General features: G+C 32.3%; 1 protein-coding gene across 2 annotated transcripts in view; it reads left to right on the top strand.

The window, feature by feature from the left end:
- Nucleotides 1-7,214: 7,214 nt before the first annotated feature.
- Nucleotides 7,215-22,316, top strand: part of LOC132704399 (teneurin-m) — a 582,182-nt gene continuing 567,080 nt past the window's right edge. For both annotated transcript variants that reach the window (XM_060674371.1, XM_060674368.1), the window contains exon 1: nucleotides 7,215-7,529. The gene's annotated coding sequence lies outside the window, so the exon portion shown is untranslated. The remainder of the gene's footprint in view (nucleotides 7,530-22,316) is intronic.

Below are 22,316 nucleotides of genomic sequence, written 5' to 3'. Positions count from 1 at the left end.
CAGACATGTAGTCCATACCAACAAATAAAATTACGATAAAATGGGTACAAAAAGTTGCAAGTTGTAAACAGTCAATTCAGTAATCTAAATTTTGAATCTTTTTACATGCCTCTTAAATGTGTCAGCGAAATACAATTTGAAAATACATATGTCATTTTTTACATTCGGTATAGATTTAAATAAATTACGTACGTGTAAGATAGGGAATACACTTAAAATCGATGTTGCCTAAAAGATAAGACCAATCATTTTGATGATGAATTATTTTAAAAAAGAACGTTAGAGCCATGTTCTTTTTTATTGATTCTTTTAGTGATATGGTATATCAAATATATAACTTCCATTCTTTTTATAATAAAATAAAATAATTTTTGAAGGTATTGGACGTAATTCCGGTTTTTGTTACTGTACGATTCAGTTAAACTTTAGTAGTTTTAGTAACGTATAGCGACGAAATGAAGGTAAGGAAGGAAAAATCCATTATTACCTTGAACGCGCCTAATTTCTGTTCGAAGAACCGCAAAAGTGCCGCTCTGCTTTCTTGTAACGGGCGGGTCATTACTTTCAAAGCGTCACTGTTAGGATGAGCCGTTCCTACGGCTTTTTTAGAGAAAATCTCCCAGGGTGGCACCTAATTTGTAAAGGTCGGACAAGCAGAGAGAGAAATATATTAAACTGTAGAGTCAATAGTCTTCGAGAATTCATTTCCTGCTTTATTTTGAGATAAACGCACTTATCTTTTTTTTTTTAAATAAATTTTCAAGCAAACTAACCCAAACTAACCATATAATTTCAAGATATCACAACAATTTTATGTTCATAATAAATTCAATTGGCGCCTATACATGGAGTTTCAAAACAATGCGAAAAACTGAAAATGAAGCTTAGTTTGTTATATAATCGTTGATAAATCTTTCCTAATATTTTATTTTTCTATTTATTTTCGTTTTTAAGACAAAAAATAAAAACATTATTTTTCCGCCATTTTTTTCCTCTTTTGACGTATACCCTTTATTTTAAACATTACCTTAAATTTGGTTAAGATTTTATAGATTTTCGAGAAATAGAACAACCCCCACTCCAATTTTTTGTTTTTAGGGGAACTTGGTATATGTCATATAACTTGCTTAATTGGTTGCTTGGATAATGAGATGAAGAATTTAACCACTAATTTATGTGTCTGTCATGGTTTTAACATTTATAGTTAAAAATAATAATGTATAACACCCACCACGTAGACCTTAATCACAATACCGTAATTATTACAAATTACAAACAGTTGTAATAATTATAATAATTCCGAAACTTTTGTGCTTTTCTATTTAATCACCTTGAATTGAAGAAATGACACACTGTTAAAAGCGAATGAGAGTGTAACTAGGAAAATAATATTTCGCTTTGCTATAATGCTCGCAAATCCGTATTTTCCTATCAACAGACATTGAATTTGTACGGAAGTTCAATTTCCTTTTAACTAAAGTCGGAAACACTCGTCCAACGATTATATTATCAAATTGAAATAGACTTTCGACATAGTTCTCACTGGGAACAACGTATTTTTTAGCACGTATTTAGCAGATCGTTATTAATAATAACTTAGCAATAAAAATATTATATAGAGAAAACTAACGTAAAAGTTTTAATTATGAAATATTATGCTTTTGTTATGCACTCTGTGCGGTCGTCGTTTCCATTATTCCCATTAGGCTCGAGGTGACATTAAATTAACGGTATCCGACAGCTCTGAGTATAAATAATTAGCTAGGTGGATGCCCAGGTTAATTTGCCAATTATATTTTATTATTGTTCGGCCGCTATCGAATCGGATATTATAGTACTTTTTTGTAGCTTAGTAATAGGTTCATCGTAATTTGATAGCACTCGTAAAGATATGATAAAAACCGCTAAGATAAAAGAATTCTTCTTTCTACTCCCGCCAGTAAAATGCCTAATTACACTGATCTGCGTCAGTTTACCACGTGAGTTTCGTTTCCCTTCGGACATTTCCGGGATTTTACCGCACGTGTTTTGGAGCAATCGGATGTTTTCAGAGATAATACCCACGCTTTGAATTTTGACGTTTGTCAATTCTGGTGATCATGTGAGTGAATTTATTCTTGTTTTTTTTGCGAAAATATAGCCAAAAACTAACAGTCTGAGAAAATAATATTTGATGCAATAAGTACAGTAAACGGCATTTGACTCACGTTTTGGTTAGCGGAGCGAGTGTTTAATAAACCGCAGGACATTTATTTCCCCACCACTTCCCCTGAGAGCAAAAAAAATTTTACGAAATAAAAGCGAAATTTTCCCAGCTTTGATACGCTGTTCATTTTAATTATCTGTAGCTATGGCTAACATTAGAAACTAAAAAAAAATGAGTTAAAATTGATTTAAGAACCACGCCCCCTGATGGCCATTTCAGAAATTCTACGATAATTCAAACACCCTGTCCACAAAGTAATATAATATTTTTATATACCCCCTAACTTTTTTCCTTCAGCAAAAAAATGCATATGTAAACATATTTTTTTCTTATGGAACAGCCGTTATATTTTAGTCTTATTTGAGAGCCCTTTAAAAGTTTATTTAAAAAATATATGGTTATTTCTGAAAATTAAGACAAAAAACGCCAAAAAATAAATTTTTATTTAGTAGGTCATGGATCGTCATTTTTTTAATCGTTTCATTGCTTGTTTTGGCGGTCTTTGTTAAGTCATTTTCACAGAAATACATTTGTCAAACCGTTTAATATTTAATGTCCGCTACATAAACAATACCATTAATTATTAATTTGATTATAAAACATACTTAGTCGTGGTTAACCACATTATTTATTTATTTATTTAATTATTGTATTCGGACAAATGTTGAAAATGACACATAGTCGATATACACAGTGGCATATTATCTATAAACTCTTCATCTTCTGATATAACACTTTGAAATCTATGAAGTGGTAATAAAATAGGTGGCCTATATTTTTGTTCTTTTTAATTCGACCCCAAGCATTAACAGAACTATTGACTTCAAAATATTTTTGTGGATTTTCTCTAGACCCAAAGCGTACTTTTTTTCTGTTGGGTACCCCTGCTGTTGTAGAAGAAGATTCGTTAGTCCATGAACTTTTTTGAAACATATATGATCCATTTTTGGTCTTTCCTAAGAAAAATTTTAGTCTTTGTGCTTTATTTTCGTCCATGAAGGGCTAAATTTTAATGGCCTTAAAGGGGTCCCAGTTTTTTTTAATTCTCCAGAATTTTCCAAAACTTTTATGCACATGCACTCCGTCGCCTATAGAATCTAAATATATATATATATATATATATATATATATATATATATATATATATATATATATATATATATATATATATATATATATATATATATATATATATATATATAGTAATAATTAAATAACGACAAATAAAAAAAAATGGCGACCCATGGCCTACTATGTTTTTGGCAAATTTTGTCTTGAATATCAAAAATGGCCATAACGTGCCATGTTTTTGAAATCCTCTCTCACATATACATGTCAGTCTGAGTCTGATTTTCTATTGGGAGATTGTTATTAGTTTCTATTTCAGTGGTAAAACATATGTTGAGGTGTATAGAGTTTAAATGTCTAAGAAAATCTACTAGCGTTTCCATAATTTTGGATTTAGATGGAAGGTATCGAGAGCATTCTTTTCAAAGGCTTCCATAAATATACTCGCGATGACTGGTGATAGTGGAGAACTCACAGCTGTTCCCGCAGTGTATTCAAAAATTTGACCGATATAAGGAAAATATGTAACAGACAAGCATTTTTCAAAATCGGACATAACATTAAGTCATTGTGTTTACAGAAAACCTACGCACACACAACTCTCTTGTTTAAACGGCCTTAAAACTGTCTCAGCCCGAGTAATTGAACCCAGAATTAAAACACCTTACCTCTCTAATAATTTCCACATTAAAGATATTAACCGTTCCATCACAAAATACATTTCACCTTCCAATAGCAATGAGACCGAAAGCAATGCCGCACTTGCCACCATTGTCCTTCCTGATATTCAAAGCAACAGTAAAAACATATTAAAAATTCTAAAGAAAAATAACCTCAAAACCAGATTTACCACTTGTTCAAAAATCTCTCAACATCTTCGATCCATTAAAGACAAAATTCTATTTGAGATGCCAGGAGTTTACAGTTTTTCATGCATATGCGGCAAAGAATACATTGGAGGGACCGGACGAAAAATATCAACTAGGCTCAACGAACATGAGAGCTTTAAGACTAAGACAAATAAACTCATCAGCTGTTGCCGAACACAATTACGAAACCGGACAAAACGAAAAACCCGAGAGTATATAGAAATCTATAAGCCACCTAACAATCTTAACAGCAAGATCAACTCAACAAAAACCGACACAGGAGGAATCCATAAGTTTCATAAAAAGTATTACAGTATCTTGTGGAAGTTTCTTGAAAAAATTAAAAAATGGTATTTTATTGTTCACTAAAAAAAGTTCTCTATTTAAGTCTGCACTTAAATCCATCTCACTCAGTGGCAGGTCACTAATTTTTGATTTGGTCTCTTATTTTTTTTAGGCCGTCGCACGGTTATAATTTAAAAACGAAAACTAAAACGGATTTTCCCATGTCTCTTTTGGCAGACGTTGATGGTACGCCACCGATTTCTCTTAAAATAAAATTTAATTTTTTGATTTTTTTCCTATTGAATATATTTTATTTATTTAAGTTTACGTTAAAGTATTTTAATGAAACAGATAGACAATTTCTTACGTAAAAATTAATAATTTTAAACATTCTCCGCATGCTCTGATATTAACGATATTGTTATGACCAGAGAAGAGGTTTTAATTTTTTTAAGCGAAAACCGTACATACAATTGAACAAAATCAAAAAATTAAATTTCTTTAGAAATTAGTTTTTTTTTAAGAGAAATCAGTGACGTATCATCATGTCTGCCAAAATAGACGTATTTGACTCAAAAGGAATTAGAGGTGAGGATAATAACAATGAAAGTTCTAAGTATCAGTTGGATTTGTAAATTTATGCTAAAATTAAGGTGAAAAAATATTTACAGAACATACTGACGCGGTCTATATTCCACCCCACGTGGATACCTTCACTGACGAAGAAGATATGAACGATAACATAAATCTACAAGAGTTTGGGGAATCAACTGATGTAGTTGAAACTTCCCACTTACATACATCGAATGATACCGCTGTCCTTCAACAGTCCTGTAATCAATCAACTACTGAACCTGGATGGGACTCATCAGATGATGAAACCCTGGAAATCAAAAGAAGACTTTCTGCAAACGACAGGCTTGCTTCTACTGTCAAATGGAAGAAAGATCAAATTGTGTGCACTCACACACCTATATCCGATGAATTTAGATCATGTGAGGAACTAAAAAATAGGCTTTCTGAAAAAACTCCGCTTGAAATATTTTTTATGTTTTTTGATGACGAAGTGATTGATTTGATTTTAAAATTTTCGGTAAAATATGCTCAAGACAATAACCGCCATGAATTCTCGTTGTCAATAAATAATCTTTTAAATTTTGTAGGCATTTTATTGTTCACGGGTTATCATGCGTTGCCACATATTTAGCATTATTGGTCTAGTGATGACTTATAAAAAAATGTATGAGCCGCAATAGATTCCAATTGATAAAGCAAAACTTGCACCTATTTAACAATAATCAGTTGGATAAAAATGATAAATTTTCAAAAGTTAGACCCTTCTTTGATGCAATGAATTTAAAAAAATCTTCAATTTGTCATATTTTTGTTCAACTTATCCATAAATGAACAAATGGTACCTTACTTTGACCGCCATTCCTGCAAAATGTTTATAAGAGGTAAGCCATTTCGTTTTGGCTTCAAGCTTTGGTGCCTTTGTTCATCTGATGGGTACCTATTTTATTCATGTCCATAGGGTGGTGCTCAAAATAAGCCTCATTCTGACCTTGGTCTTGACGGTGACGTTGTCATGAGTCTACTTTCTGTTGTAAATAAGTCAGTAAATCACCTACTTTTTTGACAATTTTTTTTATCATTCAAACAATTTTTACATTGAAAAATTGAAAAACTAATGGTTATTTTGCCACCGGTACTATCCGGGAAAATAGAACAAATAAATGCCCAATGGAAAATTGTAAATCATTTGGAAAAAGAGACCGCGAATCCTCTTTCACCATATGAATGTGAATCAAAAATTTCTACAGCTCCCAGATATTTGGAAAAAAATGGTGGTGGCCTTTATTTTGTAACTCACTCGATAGTTTAGTAGTGACTGCACGGAAATTGTATAATATTGTCAACCAACAAAAGACTTATAAAAACTGATAAAACAAAGAAATCTTGCACCTGTCATAGATGATGTGCGTTATGATAATCAAGGTCATCTCATGATTGACCATGCTACTAAAGCCCGAGGATCTGTAGAATCTGCCACAGCCACACCATTTACGTTTGTAATAAGTGTAATGTGCATTTACATACTTCATGTTCTGTAAAATATCTCCAAAAATGAAACCGGGTGTTACCAGGGGTGCGCTCACGCACCATAAAATGTTATGCGTTTTTTTTCTATCAAATCAGGTTCTATTTGGAAGACAATTTACTTTTAGTTGTTTTCTGTCGAATTTGAACTTTCTTTTGTATATTTATGTATAAATTACATGTTACATCTCATGTGCCCCAAAACATTATTTAATGCTTTTTCCCAGCAGTTCGTTTACGCACCAGTATTTTTTTGTTCGTTTCAAGATTTAATAATAATAATTTCAGAGCAAGAAAGTATTTTTTTTATTTTTTTTTATGCTTGCGATAATATGGGTTAAATACGATAATTCCAAGAAACCGGCGATTATCCTGTAATACTTCCGCATTGAGCGTTCCGAATCGATTATCGACGATCGGCCATTTCGCGTCGAGACGCTCTCCACTACTTTAATTTTTTAATAACAACTTCGAAAGCGGCTCATCGCAAATCCCAAATTGCACTAGCCGCATCTCTATATCGTCGTCGACGTCGGCAGCGCTCACGACCGCGCGCCGTGCTGCCACCGTCGTCGTCCTGCTAAATCCTGCAAAAAGACGCCCTGGGGCGCAGGACCGTCGTCGATACGCGACGCATCGATTCGCCGGTCGACATCTTCAAATGCTGAAACTACCACTGCCGATCGACACTATTTCGGGATTTAGTACGTTACGAGCTTCCTGCAGTATCGCGACTGACTACCGCCACGCAGAGCACGCGATTTAATCGAAATATAAACAAAATAAAACTTTCTCTCGTGTCGACTTTGAAACTCTTTTCCCTGCCGCTGATGCTGTTCCCATTGGTACTTGGTGCGAGTCCAGATTGGTTTTTTCTCTGACATTTTGGTGACCGATGAAACTTGGTTCACGTGTGTGACTGTGCTGGTTAAGTTTGATTGTTGACAGCGAGATCTGGCTCGCTCGAGGAACTGTATACGGCGTGTTTCCAATCGTGGCCGGTGAGTGTTCCATTCACACCTGCTGCGACGTCTGATTATAGACGACTATATCGACGAAACATTAAAGGGAATTTACTTTTTTCCTTGTATATACGCTTGTCGACAGATTTTATATGGGAACTGTTTTATTATATTATCGTGCCGTATGTAAAAAATTATTATTTCCTTGAAGAAATAAAGGACGAAGAATGATATAACATCAATTTATTATCCAGCTACAAGACAAGGAAATAACCTATTCTAATTGGGCCATATTTGTAAATGAACTTTTTTCTAAATAAAAAATACAAAAAAATTGCAGCAATAATATAAGTACCATCTTATTTTATAGAATGACAGGTTTTTATTTATTTTTTTTTCAAAAATACCAAAAATTATACCAAAATTATTAAATTTAAAGAGTAATAAAGGAAAAATATTAAGTTCGATAACTTAAGTATCTACCCCGCTTCAACATTGAAATCTCTCTCCACGTGGAATCCATCTACATCTACAATGATACATTTATCTGATTTTAAGCCGCTATAAGAAGACTGATGCAAGATGCATAATTTCGTTCCTAAGATTCTCTTCAGAGATTGGTTTACTATTTGGCCACAAAGGCACTAGAGATGTGAAGGGTGAGCTAATAGATGTGGATGGTCTTCCTCTTAGATTGTTTTATATTTATATTTTGTATTCTTTTGCAATTTAATCGATCTAATATGTAGCCTTTTCTCTTGTTTTGGTTAATAGTCTGTTTACAATATTTTTTTCAGTATTTAAAACGCCATAAAAATTATTATATTTTTCAATGCAGTTTCTCATAAGTTACTCATCAGGCGTATCAACACGTTGCAATGATTTTAATTTACATTCTATCTCGCTGAAATCCGAGTCGTTCGGTAACAAATTGTGTCCCGAGATTAGAAAATTTAGCATAATTTTTTCGAGTTTTGGGGTATTTTGTAAAATATAAAGAAGGAAAAGAGCCACTTTAATATTTCTGTTTTGAGCCACAGAATAAGATTTTCCGCTTCTGAGGAAATTTATGCCTGACTCTGCTTTAATATACATGATCCCACTTCTTGAGACCCTCGGTCAGCTTCTCTTTCGATATAAACATATCAATATCCGTAGTTTTCTTTACGGCTGTGAACTCCAGCATTGTATACCCAGAGCTGCGTTTTATAGAACACAATATATGTGGGTATTCGAGGTAAAGCTAAGCTAAGCACTCATATTCATCATATTCATCATTGCCTTTAGCGTTTTCAAAATCTTGAAAATTTGATGCTAAAATTAAAAAAAAAGAATAATTAATTGTTACCAGATTATTTGTTTATCTAATTTTTTCATATAATGTTTAAATGAAATAAAAAATACAGCATTAAAGAAAACTGACCGAAAAAGCAAGAATATTGATGGAATCCAAAGCAGATTTGAAGACTTCAAATATTTTAAATTGTCCCGTGATTTTTTTCTGAATCCATTTGAAATTAACCAAAGTTCGCGCAAGCCAAACTAACCAAAACTAATCGGCATCTCGTAGAATTACTGAGGAGTGCTGTCACCAATTATTCACCAAATATTATAGAATTATTAAGAGCAATAAAAAGTTACGGAACGTGTGAAAAAAAGTTTAAATACCTGTTAAGTTGTGGCTCGCGAAAATTTTCAATTTTTGAAAGATCACTCAGCCATCTTTAATTTATTATATAACACGAACCTTGTCCTGCTTAGAGTTTCTGTGTTCTCGGTGAATTAAAGTCAGGGAAAACACTACTAACATGAATTTTAAATAAGCATTTGTAGAAGTTACGTTATTGAGGCTATCCCATTATAAAAATGTAGCAATGAGTGATTGTTTAGCATTTAATGCATTATTGACAAGCTAAAACTGTTATTTTGAGTTGTCCTTCTAGAAAAAATATTTAAAAGTTAAAAGCCCAGATTCAGATTGCACAAATATGCATTAAAATCACTACTAAGAAAGTTAAAAGGACAAACACATTTTTCTAAATCTAAAGCGCAATTGTAAAATTCAAAATAATTTCTTTCGCGAACTGCTGAGTCGAATATATATTTACATTTTCCATAGAATTTTACTTAAAATTAAGTTTTGTGCATATAAAGAGTGTTTTAAGGAAAACGAGCTTTATTCTCAATGTTTGTCACATTCTGTGGGAATTTCGGTCAACACCACTAGGCGTCTGTCTAAGCCAGTGCATATCCCTTTAGGTTTTCAGTTTATCTCAGTCATTGAATGAAATAGATCACGAACGGTATAACTGTACAAAATTATCCAAATGAGGTGAATATTGAGACCTTGGACTGGCCTTCACGCAGCGCAGACCTTATGTTATGGGATCACATGGATAGGTAGCATAGAGCATTTATCATTGCAATTGATTACTTATGATTTAAATTCCATAATTCATTTGACTTAGACTCCTAATAGGGTCAGAATTCCTGCAGAATGTCATAAATATTTATTATAAAACTGGTTTTTCTTCAAATATTCCGTACACTTATAAACTTAAATTTAAATAAAATTATTTCTCACAAAACAGTTTCCGAAAAATTAAACAACAATTTAAAAATATATATCCAAATCAAGTAGGCAGTTTGCAAGGACCTTTCAAATTGACCGAAATTGTTTAAATTTGCATTTTGTCAATTTTTTTTTGTAAATTAAAATGCTCATTACAAGAAGAAGTACTTTTGTATATTGTATGAGCTTTGCCATAATTCAAATAGGATTAAAAAAATTAAATTTATGTGGACGATTATTATTTCTTTCAGTCCTTAAAATCCCCTTAACCAACAAGTATGTTCATAAATTTTTCTTCGCAGGAAACAATTTGTGGTTAGTTGTCCGTCTAATTAAACTTTTCATATAAGGAAGACTTGTAAAAATATTTGTTTTCCAAACCCTTTATAAAGTTCTTGTACTTTCTCTAATTTTCTCTTTCTTCTGACAGTATATGCCGTGGAATGACAACAAGGCTTTCAGTCAAAATAAATTATTTTTCCATGGTGGAGGTCAAGATCTGTCTTACTTTGTTTAAATTTTGATAAAATTTTGATTTTAGTTTACCAAACTTCACAATTACCTGTAGTTGTATTTTTTGATAATATAAATTTTGCGCTTATAGGAAATAATCTCGAATTTTACTTCTTTCGTGTAATTATAGCATTCGTGTCTGTGAATTCAATTCTCGCGAATTATTTATACAAAGGAACTTCTAAATTTTGCTGTGCACGTATCGCGTTCTATTATGAAAAGGTCAGAAGTTGACGATTGATGCATTTTAGATAATGCGACGCTTTTACCGCGAAAACTAGACTGTGCATCATCGCGTATCGATCACCTTCGTGGAAAATACAACTTCGCAAATAAATTCTTGGAATAGTAGTTGCTCGATTTGCGTATCCTTTGTCGTCCTATTCAATGGCAGAAATATGTAGCGTTGCAGCAAACGTAGAATTTTCTACGCCACTGCGCTAGGTTCAATCAAATGTCTTGTATACAGAGTTTTAATAACTTTGATAAAATTAAATGATACAAATTTTAAACGACGGGAGATGTTTGGGTCTTAGAAATACTATCTGGTTTTTTGATAAATTGAATAGTATCTTCTTCATTGCCTTGGATTTTAGTTCCTCAAGGTCTGTAGCATGTCAACATGATCTTGTTGGGCTAGGAGTCACGGCCGTCTTTACTCTTCCTGGTTACGATTACTAGAAGCAGATCTTGGTCTTCCTCTTGGTGACTAAAAACTGAGTTCTTTTCACAACGGTTTCTTAAGAAAACAAAATTTTTACTAGGGCTTTCACATACATTTATGATCAAATATCTGTAGTCATTCAATCTAGATAAATAATAAAGGACACTAGATTTAGCTATTATAGTTAATATTAGGTACCGTTTTTACAACGTCAGTCTCAAAATAAGTTTAATAGTTATTAGGGTCTAATTGATCACAGAAAGAGGTACTATTTAGAAATCTTCTGGATTTTTTCTGGGTTGGTTGTTGATCTATAGAGCTTGCTGACGTTTCGCCAATCATCCTGTTGACATCTTCAGAGCTAATCTGAAACTCACAATTACGCGTTTTACCACAAACCGAAACTCAATTTTACGTACTCGACGCGCGTTTCGCCAACCAAGTTGGCATCTTCAGGAGAAGATTAAAACTGTTTTAAAGTTTTAATCTTCTCCTGAAGATGCCAACTTGGAAGGCGAAACGCGTGTCGAGTACGTAAAATTGAGTTTCGGTTTATGGTAAAACGCGTTATTGTGTGTTAGCGCAGTGCCGAAGGTTCCAGCCAAGAGTTTGATAATCTGAAACTGATTCTAATTCTGAGACATGAACATTGTCTCTGATAAGTGCTTCCCATATCGGTGAAAGGTAAAATCTTGACCCGCGGTTAAGACTGTTTAGTTTAAAAGTTTCGATGGTTTCGGGGATTTTTCTTTTATAGAAGAATGGATTACATGTAACAATTTTAATTTGGTCGAATAAGATTTGATGTGCGGTTTCATGATTGTGTGCGGCAACTGCTTATGAGTTCATTAGTCGTAGTTTTAGGGCTCTTTCATGTTCTTTGAGCTTAGTTTGTCCTGTTTATCCACCGCATGGATATAGAATGGGAAATCTGAGTTCATCATTATAACAAACGTTTCATTGATGAATGAATTTGTTCCGTTATTCGATTACTAAAACATTTTCCCGTCATTACAAGGAAATTTGTATAACTCTGATGTTTTGATTTTATTTACTGGACTTCATTAATTTTTAAAATTTTAAATTAATTTTCTTAAAGAATTGCTAGATTTAAAAGATATTTTTAGATTTTGTTCACTTAAAAGAATGGACACTTTTTCAGTGGAATATCCAAAATATATCAAAATTTGGTATTTGGAATGAGAATCTTTGATTATTGGAAGAATCATTTTCAAACAACTCTGCCATTGTTTTTTTCTTTTGAATTTTGTCTATGATGTTGGACAAATATTCGTTATTAAAGGCTATTTATTTGATGATATTTAATTCATATGTAAAATATATGGAGGTTAATCTACGAATCATACTGTGAAAAGCTCCAAATTTATGTGAATATGAACGACATGATGGATGGATGAATTGGAATAGTTATACCAGTATCGGAAGATTGAAGAAAAATAGATAAAATGTAAAAAATATTTAATTTTTTAACGGCCAGATCTAGAAAGTCGAATTATTAACTTCCTCTGTTTTAAATTTAATATAATGGTGCACGCTATTAACAAGATTGGGAAAATTGGATAACTGTTTATAAGTATCAGTAAAACAAATTAAAAGTCATTCAGGTATCTATGTAGAGAAAGCGTATAAATAATTTATGTTTCGATGTTTTTTGTTCTAAAGAATCCTTGAAAATATCAGCTAATATCAGGCAATATGATGCCAAGCATAACAGTTTGAAGTTGATGGGTAATGGCGAATGTTAAGATGGCGACGAATAATTTTTTATAGCTCGTTTAAAGTGGTTAAAATATTTTGCCGGGCCCAGTGTAATGAAATGAATTTTTGATCCTAGAGTAAAAAAAAGGAGTAAAATCTATACATTGTTAATTAATATGATTTCGCAAGTTCCTACTACAGAGTCCAGTTTCTTCCCGACTGAATAAACATTACCTCCCAGTTTGTGTTAAAAAAATCAATGTAATTATTAATGTTATCCAACATATACGTTGGTACATTTTTAAGTGCATCCAAGCGTACATTTCGGCTTTTGACTGACATGGGTTAGAATCGTTCCGAAAGCTGATTTTGTAACAAGTGATATGACAAATGAGGACCTCGAACGTTACGCCTGAGGGATAAAATTACGTAATTCGAATGTCTACCATTTCTGGTTCGATTGGTGCAAGTCACTTACAACTTGATTATATTAATTATATTAATTATAATATTTTTTAAGGCTTCTAGGTGTAAAAGATTGTCCTTCGGTATTTTATGGGTATAAGACACAAAACGTATCTGCAAAATAAATGAAGACTGGCTTCGTCAAAGGGGCTATGTGCCATTTTTTGATATATTAACATTTTGCGTTAGAATTGTCGTGCTTGCTCTGCAGCATTTCCCTTATTTTTACTGTTAAAGTTTTTATTGTTTAGAATAAAAGGATTCAACAGAGTTAAACAAATCTTAGTGCAGTTATTTCAAATAAAATCAGTGAAAAATGTAATACGGTAAAGTAAATGCAGATCAACAGAACAACGCCGTTGCTTCGTTAAGAGTTCATAAATAAATACCCACAAACGGTCCTAAAAAGTGCATCGTAGACCCATGTGCCCTATATTATTCAGAAGTACCAATAAATTAAAAAGCCATCAGAGTAACAACAATTAACTAGCAAAATGTCTAAAAGATACAGATGTTAAACGACCATTCACAAATAATACAATTTATGAGTCTTGATTATTTAATTCAATTCATCATTCAATTATAACCAGTGTTATAAAATAATAAATAAAATAAAATTTAAACAGTTTTGCTTGATTATCTAAAGTATGTAATTTTAGAACATACCTCCTTTGGCATTTCCATGCTTCAAATATTAAAATGTCTGCTCCCAATCATTGATCACTGTCGGCCTGTACGTGCAAAAATTACAATCTCAAGTTCATTTTTCACGCATATTTTGTTCATAAATGTTATAATAATAATAATGATAATAATAATAATAATTTATTCACTTATTAATATACAATGAAAATGACACGGTTCAGAGGAACAAAATAAGATATTTTGAGCCTTCGTTTTTAAACCTATCCTAAGAAGAAGGTAGCAGAGCTAGGCAGGAAAAATACACATAAAAAAAATAAATAAATACCTAGTACGATCTGTGCAAATAGAGGGACTTACACTTTGAAAATAGTTTACATTAGACATTACTTAAATATTTAATTATAATAATACTTCACGCGGTGTGTAGAAAAGGTATTGTTTAGCAATTTAAGAGACTAATCCACTGCATTATATGTCATATGTCATGTCATATGTAAAGGATCTTTTGAAAAATTTCAGGGATGTGACGTGGAAGGGTGAACGTCCGTGCGAAAGCTAATTTTCTTTGAAAAGATAGCGTGGAGACTTCAATCTTATGATTTTGTGATAAAGATTACATTTATGGAGATATCGTCGATTTTTCATATTAAGCCATCGGACTTCCTTATGAATGAATCTTAGACAGTATTTAAAAGAAGTTAGAAGAAGTGGTTAAAAGAAGAAAAAACGATCGAATCGCGCAGGACCATTTTTAATGATTGATTTAAAATATTTTTAGAACCATGTAAGCATTTTAAGTGGGCAATTGATTTGTTAATACATTGTGTAACCTGACCATTAAATCTTAGCTTATTGTCGAACATAAGCCCAAGGTTTTTTTTTTCTCAGAGGAATCCAAACATTTGATATTTTTATTTCTACTGGTTGAGATAATCGATCAACATCCACGGGCCTACCAAAGAACATTGTTATAGATTTTTTTTTGGATCTAGATGGAGTGAATATTCTAGGGACACCCTGTTAATGATTTCTAGATCATTATTTATGATTTGACAGCTTTCCAAAATTTTATCTCCCGAAAATGAGTAACAAACTCGTGGATCATCTGCACACATTTGGGCGTTGCAATGCTGTATAGAACTAGGAAACGCGGACGTATATACATATACAGTATAAAATTGGCCCAGAATGGGGCCTTGAGGCACCCCAGATATTATAGCACGGCAGTCTGATTGCTGTCCATTTAAGACCACTTTTTGTGTACGACCTTGTACGTAGTTGCCCATAAATTCGACAGCACCCTCATCAAGCCCTATGTATTTGAGAATAGTTAGCAAAATATGGTGATTCAAGGTATCAAACGCCTTACAGTAATGCAACATGACCAAGATGGTACATTTCGCTTCGTCAATTATGCGGAATAAATTATTACGAAATAAATTACTACGAATCACGAATTGTTATATACAGAATGAATGAATGGAAATATTCGCGAGAACGCAATACATTTATTTTAAACTTTATGATACATTATAAAGTAATAAGTTTCAACTTTGTTGACTTATTGCCACTTATTGTAGTTTATCAAAATTTGAAACAAATTAAGAACTCAACACTGAATGTCTAATGGCAATAAAATCTTAAACAGAAACATTAATTTTGCATCCTGTGGAAGTATTTGATCAATAGGCATATCTAAAGAAAGAAGAATATAAATAATAGATTTTAAATAATTACCAAGCGTAGTTTTAAAACATATTGTGAAACATACATTTGATGTTTCATTTTTTGACGATATTTTTAATCCTTCACTATTTCATTGTCTTATATTTATTATATGTATTTTATCCAATAATATAATAATTGGAAACGAAAAAAAGCGTTATGGAAATTGTTTTTATTTATTTAGCAAATTTGGTATAGTTATATACGAGGGTCACTTGAAAAGTTTCTTACCATACAATGATAAAAGACATTTTTTCTCAAGAGGTACATAGCTACGGTCACTACATTTTAGTAACTACCGGCGCCATCTTCAGCTGGGTAAATTTATGATGGTGTAGGTACATTTTTGTAGATAAGAGTATTTCCGGGAGGCTTCTGTGCAATGGTTGATTTTTTTTTAGGTGTAAGCCAAAATTTTCCTTCAAAGGGCATAGGTTATCGCTCTTTTCTTAGTATGTATCAGCTGGAACTGGATTTAGAATTTAGTTATATCTAATCTTCTCTTGAAAGCGCTAAGTTCGTTGATGGAGCGCACATCCAAGACGCTTAAAAGCGTTTCGGTTTGTGGTATCATGTTGTAGGCTATAGGTATTGGAACGACATATAATTTCGACTAGCTGTGCATCAGAGCCGACTTTGATGCCTTAATTCTAAATCGAGCGCCAATTCAAAGTTACAAATCTGATAAGAAAATGAGTTGTGGCTTGATTGGTTAAAATTAATGAAAGATGCATTCGTACGTTTAAGAGATGGGAATTAATTTGCAAATAAACCAACAAGCAAGCAAGTCACAAACTTTCCAAACTGTAAAAATACAGTTTGATATAAAAAGTTGCGAATAAAGTCGGAACTTTCAGCAACTTCGCTACAAAATTACCGTTTTATTTTATAGTTTATTTTGGAATATTCGTACTCGTTCGTGAAAATTCTTAAAATTTAATTGAGGAAAATTTGTGGAAGCGTTATTTTTAAGACAATTTATTAAGAGCTACTGTATTTATAATAGTTTAAGGGTAGGGATGTTCGACAGACCTCACCAGTTTCTAACACTGTGACCAAGTAATTTGAATGCGGCTGCCATTATTCATGACATGTGTTGATCTCTCCAAAGGCACAACATTGAATATATAATCGAACAACATGGTACTATTGTTTGGATAAAAAACCAAGTCCAATATTTTTGCAATATTTGGGGATCAATTTTGCCTCTATACTGAGTGATATAGACGGGACTGGTATTGGTACTCTTCTTCATGAAACTGTGCTGATATAAGCATATGATATTAGTGATACGGCACTATATTGTGTTATAAGGATAATTTCTATAAGTTTTTGGAAGTTGCACAACGTTGCAAGAGGTAATTTGCAATGGAAGACGCATAGCCTGCCTTCAATTTTTTTCCATATAATCATTATGTTTTATTCCGTTCATGTAATATGTCCATAACCTATTTTTTGTCTTTTTTTTTTTAAGTTTCTCTACAAAGAAACATTTATGTCAACTTTAATTTCTTGATGATTGAAGATTGAAGCGTTTTTTCTGATTGTAACACAGGTCTACAAAATTAAACTTTTTGATTTTATTTTGAAAACTGATTTTATAATTTTGGTAGGCTGATTACAAAAATTCTATGAATTTATTTGTATCACGTAAGGTTTTTTTCCAAATATTAAGGAAAAAAAAGATATTTTAAAAATAATTTATGTTTTTATTCAGTAAAAAAGTGGAATCCTAGTGACTTTTTTGATTAAAACCTTCGTCTTTTTACCAGAAAGCTGAGTTTTCCAGATATTCGGTTGTGCGTTTTTAAGGGCATGTCTAGTTTGAATAGCCAGCAACAGTCCGCCATCATCGTTATGCTCAACCTGCCTTGGTATCTCCTTTCCATTTCATTAATGTCCTGGGGAAACCTCTTTCCCTGTTCTTCTCTAACTGCTCCAAGATTTTCAGAAAAATAAAGCGTGAAAACAGGAAATGCACTTTCAAACTTAAACTACACGATGAAAGTGTTGTAACATATTTTGAAGAATACTTTCCCAGTTTTCATCCTTAGAGTTCAAGAGATTATTTTATAAATGAAATCCAAAATCCTTGTCTTCGCATAATGTTTTTGCGACCAAAGAAAAATACTTTTTTTTATCTTGACATCAGATATAGCCGGAAATTTCTCGCAACAATATTTGAAACATTGTCAATTTTTGTCTAGGTCTTTAACAAACAGCTCCATCAAGCCAAGTTTGATACGAAGAGGATGCAGTAAAACTTTTTTGGAGTCAACTAAGCTATCTCTTAATACATTTTTGCTAGCAGGTCTAAGGCTTGTTCTAGAGGGCCATTCTATTTGAGTCCAATATCTATCTTAATGTCTTCTGTCTAAATTTATACGTTCTAGAATACTAGAAATACCCAACAACGGCGCCAACTCTGTTGCTTTGCAGATAAATCTAATAAAAATAAATTCATTTAAAATCATGCCTAACATGGAACTATTGTTAAGATATAAAGCGCTATCAAAAACAGAACGCGATAGAGGAAAAATATAACGTTTTTGAAAAAAAGGCCCCAAAAATATACAAACAGGCAAACAGCTTTCAAACATCAAAATCACTGTGTGTAATTAGATTTCATATGTTATAACCTTTTGTTTAGCTTACATTGTTATTAAAAATCGACATTCCAACTTGGAAGACCAGTATCGATAAAAGCGAAAACTTATTTATTAAACAAATTTGAACTTCCATTTTACCTAGAAGTGAGATGAATTTCTTAAATTATATTACATAAACTGAATTTTTAATTGATGACTTACAGATGATCCCATAAATTTTATATTATTAACAAATATACAATATATGCAACTGCATATTCTTATTGGATTAAAGATCTTTATTTATCGATTTGTTTGCAAATTGTTGACGTCCTCGGTGTTGTGTTGTTTAATCCAATTGTATATTTATCCAAACAAAGAGCGATACGACTTTTATCTCTTGAGAATATCATCAAAGATACATAGAAAATATAAATATAGTTCAAAAAATATATCAGTATCTTAGAATACACATTTGTGAAGCTGATTGCATAGTTTATTATACCTATTTAAATCAATTCTGGTAAGCTCTGAAAAAGATCAATTGCTGTTAAAATCCTTAGGGCTAATTAAAATATATCCTTATTTTTCTAACATAACATAAAATAACATCTTCACTTAGTTATTTTGTAAGAAACGCTTTCAAAGCCTTTACAATATTCCGTACTGTATACAGGGAGATTTTTAGTACGCTGTCAAATTTCGAGAAATTATTTGGTGCCAAACTCGTTTTCAACAAAACAAAATCCGCTTATTTTCATACTAAGCATCTCAATTATCCACCCACCTCTATAATTTATAATCATGTATAATTATTATTGTATTTACTATTCAATATTAATTTCATTCACCAACAAAATCTGGAGCATGAAAAACTATGACTGCAATTCACGTGAAACTTGAAACTAGGCATAGAGTTACATTTTTTTATATAATACTCTTTGCGTGTCTCTTAACCTTGTTCTATTACATTCATTATAATCAATTTTTTCTTGCCTTAATTGTAGTTATTTTATCTTCAACTATCTAGGTAAATATGTTAATGATACTTTTACCGATATATTCGTACATTTGCCAATAGTTCCGTTTCCCGTTCGTAGTATCACATCTTTCCAAATTTACAACTGAGAACGTCATTAATAAATCTCCCGGATCGTGACGGATTTAGATAACCATTACAACGAGTGCTTGTCATCTCAATACCCGAAAGTTATCCATTCGGTTCTGCTCGAATTGTTTCAAAAACGCTTCGATTCCTTGCCTTTATTCTTCGACTCATTTAAACGGATAGAACCCGCCACAACTTTTCCCTTTATATCTACTCTTCCTTTACGGTTTTCCAACCCTACATTAAATCTCTATCAATCACAACTTCTTCGCACATTTTTAGTGCATCTGATATAACAAGAATCCCGCTCGATTTATTGTCATTCGATTTCGATTTGGGAGCGATATTTTTCATTGGAAATGTTTGGGAACTTACACAAAGCGTTAAACAGGAATTTGAGCGAGAAGCTTTTATAGCGGCATGCTTCTGTGTATTAGCATGTCATCTAGACTTTACTACTAAAGCCTTATTTCTCGCTGCATTGTAAGCTCCGTATAAAAGAATAATAATACAAAGGTGCAACAAGAACTTTATGATTAAATAAATAGTTGATAAAGTCGTATTTTTGAACGAATTTATCTAATAATAAAAGTTAGCGAGTGTATAGCTTTATTTTTGGGTGACAAAAAAAATTTGGGAATTGTACAAATTTGGGCACAATGCATAAAAATAATGTTATATTGTATTATACTGAAAAAAAAGATTGAAATTTATATTTATAGTTAATTAGGCAATACGGTTTTTACGCATTGCACGTTAAGAAAATAGTGGAAAATTTTAACAACAACAAAAAACAAAACAAAGAAAAAATAGTCTACATAATATGTCAGCGCAATAAAACAAGTTATTTAAAATTTGAACTAAAGTCATGAAACACGAAATATTTTATCATGTAGGTGGCATTGGAAAACTTTACAAAAATTGCAGATAAGGGAAATAGACCTATAGTTTGTGATTTGCTTTCAACAGATTTTTTTTGTGGTCGGGAACTATTTTGGATATTGTAAATTCGAATTTAATTCTTTTAACAGCTTTTTCCACCTCATATTCAAATATCATTAAAAATTTTGAATGAACCCCCATTAGAAAACGACTGCCAAAAACACATAAAACGCAAAGAGAATTATCTTTAACAAACGACCAAAACTTCATATTTACCTATTCAGTAGATAGGAGTCCCTAATCTCAGATTTTATCTTTGACCTAAGACTTTTAAAATTTTGTATTTCTGAGGCACTGCCCCTACTTCTTTTGTGACATCCAGGCTTCTTTTTCATATGGTAAATAATATTTGAACTAAATTGAAATATATTTTTTCTATACCAGTATACATTATAAGTTCCTTTATTGTCTGCTAACGTTTATCTTTTTAATATTTAATTCGATTTTTGTAGCATTTTAGCATATTTTGCCGAAATAAACTTAAAATTTGAATTTTTTGGTATTCATCTTTTTCTGCACCTGCAAATTGATTTTCGTGAAATAAAATAAACATCCGTTCAATTTGTCAAAGAAGCTGAAAATAGTTACTTGGCTACTTGGTACTTTAAACTTTTATTACGATACCCAAAGCATTTCCAACGTTAGACTAAATGATTGGATATCAGTATAAGAAAAGAGATACATAATGGATTTATAGGACATAATGAATTTGATAAAGGCCCGGTTGCCGAAACAGTTATCATACACCAATAAATAATTGACACGTCGTAACTTCTAATTCATCATCATCGTATCTAATAATTTACCTAGATGAAACTTGGTTCAGTACACACGATAGAGTATCCAAAAAAAAAAACGTATACAAGTATGCACGATATACTTTGAGACAAACCATTAGTTGATAGCATTTTTATCATAGCACTGATAATTTTCTTTCCAATTGGTTCTGCCTCTTGCGATACTCAAAATATTGACCCGAATATTAATCAGAACCCTGATATCAGAGATTCTGGACTTCTGAGAAAACGCGGGAGGAAAAAATATTCATTTTACATCAAAGTGAGTGAATTGGTCCATCACACATTCTGCGCATACTCAGGAAGAAGGCTTGTGATGTGTTGTTAGTGTTGTTTGCGTTCGTTTTCTTGTTTCAGTTCTCAACTGACGACGCCAAATTGTTAACCTTTGTGTTTCCTTATTAACAAGTGTCTTATCTCTGGGGTTTTTCCGGACTCTTGGAAGCAAGCTGAAGTTATACCCATTCCAAAGAGAGAGTGTCCAAGTGGCATTAACGATTTTAGAACAATCAGTTTGTTACCAACCTTCGTCAGTTCCTATGCGATAACAAAATCCTCCCAGACACTCAATCAGGTTTTCGACCTCTTCAGAGAACTTCCGCCTTGCTTCATGTTACTGATGATTTATTGACAGCAGCGGATTCTATATGAAAGTCTTGTCTCATACTCTTGGATTATAACAAAGCGTTCGACACCTTGGATCATTTCCTTCTCTTAGCTAAACTGAAATTCTTCGGAATAAAAGGGACTGCTCATTCATTTTCTTCGTCAGACATACCATAAGGGAATTATAGAAAATATTCATTCAGATGCCATTCCTTGTTCTGTCTCAGTTTATACAGCTGACTTCTTTACTTTTCTTGAATTTTGTAAATCTCAGTTATATTTATCTTTTGTTGCTAGTGCAGCTTCAAATTCTGGTACTAAAATAAATTTAGATCTAAAAATAATTTCGGTGTCTACGGTTTATAACCTCTTATTGAATACTAACGGAACGCAGGTGTTATTATTCGGAAATAAAAGGGAATAAATTGTAGGAAACCTCCCTTTTAAGATTACGCTAAATGATAAGATTACCTCTCTCCTTC

The sequence above is a fragment of the Cylas formicarius genome, unplaced genomic scaffold (assembly GCF_029955315.1).
Source record: "Cylas formicarius isolate icCylForm1 unplaced genomic scaffold, icCylForm1.1 PGA_scaffold_7__23_contigs__length_41026272, whole genome shotgun sequence".
Lineage (NCBI taxonomy): Eukaryota > Metazoa > Arthropoda > Insecta > Coleoptera > Brentidae > Cylas > Cylas formicarius.
Note: the sequence above shows the minus strand (reverse complement) of the source record. Positions and strands in the feature narration are given on the sequence as shown.